Here is a 7,226-nt window from a genome sequence, read left to right as displayed (position 1 = left end):
AACACCCTTTGGTAAACCAAAGACCTGTTGATAAAATTCTCCTCTAAAACCGAAGTGCTTGTTGACCATCGAGACCAATTTCATAATAACTTTCACATCCATGCTTTTAGTAGTTACACAGGAAGTTACAAGGGAATAACATAAATAAAAAATCCAAGAGAATGGCAGCATCATAAGCTTATCATATTATTATGTCACAACAATATAATTAAGTAAATCTTTAATTTTAAACTAATAATCAAGTTACTTTTTTTGTTTTCATGAGGGTAGATGGCAGTAACCGTTTTTCAAAATATTTGACCCAGACAGTTTTCAGTTTTTTTTTGTTACGTAAGCCTTCGGGTGTGGTAAAAAAAACTACCCCAGACCCCCTAAACTCCATTCTGGATGGACGCAGTAAGTCGAATGACTCACAGGATTGCCAACTTTTTGGTCAATGAATGACCAAAAGCCCTTGAGCTTCCAAAAATGTGTCCTTTTCAGCCAAATTATGTCCATATTTTGTCTATAATATGTCCGTCTTGACATCTCAGAAACTAGTTTTTTGACGACTTGTAAACCTCTTTCAAAGTGGTTAGTTAACATCGAATATAATAAAAACAAAAAAGATTCATTTAGTTCATCCATAAAAAATGAACTAATGTGAAAGCACAAAAGTCATAAAAACATGTAAACAGAAAAAACTAATTTTTGGAGCTTAAGGCTCATCTTCCTACGAGAGTTCCACTTGACACGTATGGTCGGCATGAGGGTCAGCATTTTCACTTCTTTTGGTAGCTTTTTGCCAATCAGAATATTTCTTGCGCATGTCTCAAGGTACAATCCAGGAGTCAAGCAACGTTGTGGAGCGCTAGGTAAGCTGGGTTGCCCTTCAATCAGGGGGGGGGTGACATCCCCAAAGGCATAATTACTGGACCTTTGAACAAAGCTGTACAAAATAGATATCTACAAATTCTGATCGGATGCTGCTTTTCTGAACTAATAGGCGCGGGGGGGGGGGCGTCAAATCATTTTTGACTCTTATAAAGGGCACTAAACTTCAATCAAATGAGCCCCATCTGAAGTTTATACGACTACCCATTCCATAAAACCATATATGCCCTTAGGGCATAACTTACAATCTTTGTCCCCGGGCTCTTATGGGTTGTGTAAACGCTGAGGGTATTGTTATATGATCTTTGGACCATTTTTAACAAACTTTCTATCTCAAAATTTATGTTGGATCCATCTATGGAAAAGAATACCTGTGTGTAGGGGGTGGTTCCACCCCTCTCCGCCAAGATTGGACGGGGGGCTTACTCCAAGGGTGGCACGGCCCTTGTGTTTCAAGAATTGTTCTTAATATGATTGGACATAAAGGTGTAAACATTAGCGTAGAGAGGGGGGTATTAAGAGGGGAGTAGCCCCCCGTCATATATGGAATAATTTCTCTACGTTTTAAGTTTCAATGTCACTCCTTACTTTCGGTAGAAAAAACTAGTTTTTGTATTTATTTCTGATCGTTTTTTAGATAATCCCAGGAAATCCATCCCCTCTGTGGAAAATACCCCACGAAAAATTCCTCTATATAAAGTTCCTCCCATGTCAAATTTTTCTGCCGGGAAATTGCCCCTGGACAATTCCATCCCTGCTGCGAATCCTTCCCAGAAAATTTTCAGCTTACGATTCTGCCTGAAAAATACTCCATACCATACTTTTATTTGAAGAAAAACTTGTATTTATTTAGTTTCTAATCCCTTTTAAGGTCATTGGGGAATGTCCCTGTTTGGAAAACACTCCCTCCCCACTGGAAAATTTATCCCCAAGAAATTTTTCATGGATAGTTTTTCCTGGTTATAATTCCCCCATGGAAATTTCTCCTGTGGAAAATCCCCCCCCCCAAAAAAAGATCCCAAGAGAATTCCATCTGCGCTGAAATCTTCTCCCTGAGAGTTCCCTCAGAGTGTCTCTACATGTACAATGGGATGAACAACGAGAAAAAAGACAAATAAAAAAAATTCTGTATACAAATTCTGGTAATTTCTCCCCATGTAAAATTTCTTCTGAAAAGTTCACCTCCAGAAACTTCCATCCCAATGGGAAATTCTCACCATAGAAAATCAACCGTCAGAAGATTTCCTTCCTCCCTTGTAAAATGTTGGTACACTTCCCTATAACAAATATTATATGTGAACAATGAGCAAATTTCATGACTTGCGGCCCTTCCTCTGGTGGTTCTGAGGGGTCATGTCATCTCCAAAGACATATCTATTGTACCTTTCAATAATATTGAACAAAATGGCTATCTCAAAATTTTTATGAGACGACTTTCAGGAAAAAAGGGCGTGGGACGGGGGCTAGTTGTCCTCCAATTTTTTGGTCACTTAAAAAGGACACTAGATCTTTTAATTTTCGTTTGAACGAGGCCTCTTGCGAAATTCTAGTACCATTGGCTCGATATGATCACCTCTGGAAAAAGCATCAACAACAAATAAACACGAATCCGTGATTCTTCTTCTGGCAAACACTTTCAAAAGTTTCATTTTCAAACAGTTCGTGGTTACGAACTGTAAGTAAGGAACGACCCGGCTCAATAGTAACCAAAACTTGAAAACCCGAAATTTTGATACCAATAGATACATCAATAGAATCATATTTTTATGCTTATTTCAAATATATAAGTTTCATTAAATTAAGTCTTACCCATCAAAAGTTACGCGCCTGAGAAAATTTGTCTTAATTCTAAAAAAATGGGAAACAACCCCTAAAAGTCACAGAACTTTAATGAAAATCACACCGTCAGATTCAGCGTATTAGAGAACCCTACTACAGAAGTTTCAAGCTCCTATCTGCAAAAATGTGGAATTTTTGCATGTTTTTGCCAGAAGAAAGATCACGGATGCGTGTTTACTTGGGTTTTTTTTCTATTTCCCCAGGGGTGATCATATCGATCCAGTAGTCCTAGAATATCGTGATAGGGCTTATCTGAACGGAAATTAAAAGTTCTAGTGTCCTTTTTAAGTGACCAAACAAATTGGAGGGCAACCTGGCCCCCTCCCATGCACATTTTTTCCCGAATTCACCTAATCAAAATTTTGAGATTGCCATTTTTTTCAGCATAGTCGAAAATTTAATAAACATGTCTTTAAAAATGACTTAATCCCCAAAGTTCCCGGGGGAAGAACTGCAAGTTATGAACTTTGCCCATTGTTTCCACATAGTGTTGGTTAATTGGAAGTATACAGACCTTTCCGGAGTGATTTTTTTCTTGTGGGTGGGGATGGGAGGGGGGTCGGAGAAAAGGGTTACGGGGAAGGATCTTTCCAAGGAGGTTGTTTCCTTGGGGAAGGGACATTTCTATGAAGGAGGTGCCGGATGTCCCGGTATTATTTAAAAAACGATCAGAAATTAAATAAATAAGAAACAAGTTTTTTCAACTGAAAGTAAGGAACAACATTAAAACTTAAAACAAACAGAAATTATTATGTATATGAGGGGTTTGCCCCCTAGTCAACACCTCGCCCTTTACGCTAAAGTTTGTTTGGTACTTTCAAAAGAGCTATCTATTCTAATTAACCGGTCTTTGTGATTCAGGGGTTTGTGATTCGAACGAAATTTGAACTTTTGCGTAAAGAGCGAGGTATTGACTAGGGATAAACTCCCTAATATACGTAATAAAAACATACAAATATAGAAGTTCGTTGCTTAAGTTAATTCGTAAGTTACGTCAGAATAAAATTTCGAAAAAAGCCATTTAGCCAAAACAAGTAAAATTAATATGCAAATTTCATTCATGTGCGGCGAGCCAAAATCAAAGCTGCATTATTTCAAAAATGTTCGGAAATTAAATACGCTAAAGTTTTTTATTGTTTTAAAAAATAAAGTTGTGAGACCAAGTCAAACTTTAGCGTAAAGAATGAGGCGTCGAGAAGGGGACAGCCTTTCATATACGGAATAATTTCTGTTCGTTTTAAGTTTTAATGTCGGTCCTTACTTTTAGTTAAAAAAAACTTGTTTTTTTGTTTAATTTTATAGATAGGAGCGTAGAACCTCTACAGTGGTGTTCTCTGATATGCTGAATCTGATTGCGAGATTTCCGTTAGAATTCTTTGACTTTTATGGGGTGTTTTGCACGTTTTTCGAAATTTGGCAAATTTTCTCAGGCCCACTAATGGGTAACACTATACTTAAAAAATATTATATATTTGGAATCAGCACAATGGGCTAATTTTTTGGTACAACTATTGATATCAAAATGTATTCCAGATAATCAAGAATCTAATTTTGTTCTTTTGCTAACTTTTCATTTTTAGTTAGTAATACTTGATAAATAGATAAATGTTTTTGCCTGACTGTTGGAAACCGGAAGTGATTGTTAACTAAAAAGGTGCCTGCTTGCCTATTATCTTTACGACAGCGTAAAAACAAGGATAAATAAAACATTCTACATATGAAAGATTACAAACTCGTCAAGAATTTTCATGAGCATTTGCATATTGTTGTCAGTGGTAAAGAGCAAACAAATCCGAAAAATAATACCATTTGTAAAAAAAATAACGACTATAAAAAATTAGAAGAAAATAAGTAGTTAAGTAAATTTAGTGCTAGACAAGTAGTTTGAATACTGAATCTGTATTGCTCCAAATACAGAAAAAATAGATCCTTTAACATCCAAGCATTTCCAGGCTTGCCACTTGCTATTCCAGCAGTCTGTGGGGGCTCCATCAAGAAGCCTAAACGTGCTCGCGGGAAAATCAGAAGGGCTGAATAAATCCTCCCATGGCATTTATAGTGCCTACCATGTTCACCAGCTTTCCTCTCTCTTGGGAAGTCGTAGCACCAAGCTGCTTTACTCCCTTCGGGCTCAGTACTCTTTGACACTTAGCCTGGACATTCGTAAGCCCAGTCTCATCGAGGTTGAAGATCCGGCTAGCAAGGAACTTGTATTTTGAATACAACTCTCCGAGATTCATGTAAAAAGTGTCAACAGAAACACGATTAAAACCAAAGATTCTCTGGATACTTGTAGGTTCTAGTCTTGGAAACAAAATCTAAGGATGTTCTCTTTCAAAGCTATGCCACCAGTCTTTGGCAGCGAACTTCTTTGTGTCCCAGATTGAGTAATATGCAAGCCCATTTCATTTTACCATAAGCCAAGCAAGTCCTCTGGCTCTCTTCCTGGAGAGACTATAGTGCATTCGGGCTGCTTGAAGGATGTACTCTTCAAGTTGAAGCTCCTGCTCAATCGTCAATATTTGCCTGTTGTCATAGGCGGGAGTGTAACTAAACTCTTCTTTTCCTTCATCTGTTCTGTTACGAAACGCAGTGGCATATCTGCTAAGAGTTGACCGCTTGATATTGTAAATTTCAGCAGCTGCTACAGGCGGCATCCCATAAAGGTGAGCTTCTACTGCTTTCTTCATCTCCTCCTCATTCGAGACGTAAAGCGACGGATCAGCTTTCCTTGTTTTTGGCATTCAAAAACGAAAGAAAGAGTTTTTAGTTTATATATTAAGTTTAAGTTCTTCTAAGTTTATATATTAGGTAAGATTTAAATTTAATTGAATAATTAGAATGTATGGAGTTTATGATTGAATATAGTTTTATGGAATATAGAAATATTTTAGGATTTTGTATGATATAAAGAAAAACATATGATATAAACATATGATTTATATATGATATAAAGAAGCATTTGAGACTTAGATTGTAGGTTTAGATTTGAGGTCTTAGATTTGAAGACCTAGATTGGAATTTGTGGAGTTTATTTTATGAAAAAAAATTGAGTAAATTTTTAGGGAATGTAGAAATAGTATAGGATTCTTATGAATTTTTAGATTGTAGATTATAGATTTGATGTCATTTTTTTAATAATCGCTGAAATTTATTTTAAACTAGTGGAGTTTATTTTATGTGTTGAGGAGGATACGATTGGCCTGGATTGTAAGATATCTGATTTTTGGGAGTTTTTTTAGGATTTTTGTAGCTACCTAATAATACTAGGCCCATTAAGAGTAGAAAAACGAAAGAAAGAAGTCAACATAAGACATGAAGCATACTCTTGAAAGTTCTCTGGGCTAAAGCAATCAAGGGTACCCTGAGAACACGCGTCCCAGAGTCCCCTAACAGTATGAACTTATACCTCTATACTACATCCACAGATAGTCCAAGAGATGGCGTTTGAGGTGTGAGTAGCGGCAGATTTTTAGCTTGAAGTTTTCTGTCAAAAGTACACGTGTCTCTACGGACCCGCGTCCCAACGTACCCGACTCTCCCCTATATATATATATATATATATATATATATATATATATATATATATATATATATATATATATATATATATATATATATATATATATATATATATATATATATATATATATATATATATATATATATATATATATATATATATATATATATATATATATATATATATATATATATATATATATTATTATGTATATATTGTTCCTATACGGAATAATTTCTATTCGATTTTTAATGTTGCCCCTTAATTTCTGTTGAAAAAAAATAGTTTTTTAATTAATAATAGAGTAGATTTACCCAAAAGCACTAGTAGCAATAAAATCCGCCTTTGGCCATCCATTTGGGTGATTTCTTGAAAATCACCCAGATTCCTTCTGCTAACTTTTCTGGCTAATCATGTTTCTGAGTCGACGTAAATTACAAATATGTTAAAAACAGTTTTTGTACTCGCCACCTTCCCTACCAAGTCCCTCTTATAAAATATACATAGTAACTATTTACAACTTATGTGTTCACCTTTCATATAACTCGATAAAATAAGGTGCAGTTAAAGGCTCCCACCCTGATGCCACCTAACAACAAAATGGTCACTCATGTGTATTTAAGCCAGATATTGCTTCAAAATTTTACTTTAATTAATTGTGATAATTTTGGATGACTCGTAACATAACACTTTTCCTACTTGCATTTGAGTCAGCGCTAAAATTGCAATTTCATCGCTAACAAATTGATTTTACCAGCTAATGTGCAGAATTAATTTTTGAATATAAAATGACAGTCGTGCATCAGTAGAGATGGGGGTACCAGCGCTGACGGGACTCCAAATATGGGCATAGCCTCCCTAGGGAGAATGATTGCGTAATGGGGTCAATGACCTCTTTTTCCAAGGTCGATTTATTTGATGTTTCTATGTGTAATAGCTCCGGGACGAAGGTTGCACATGTGCATTGAATTCTAACGGGAACAATGTTATT

The sequence above is a fragment of the Artemia sp. Qi Xiang Cuo genome, chromosome 3 (genome assembly GCF_049724085.1).
Source record: "Artemia sp. Qi Xiang Cuo chromosome 3, ASM4972408v1, whole genome shotgun sequence".
Lineage (NCBI taxonomy): Eukaryota > Metazoa > Arthropoda > Branchiopoda > Anostraca > Artemiidae > Artemia > Artemia sp. Qi Xiang Cuo.
The sequence above is the reverse complement of the archived record's forward strand: the minus strand, read 5'-3'. Positions refer to the sequence as shown.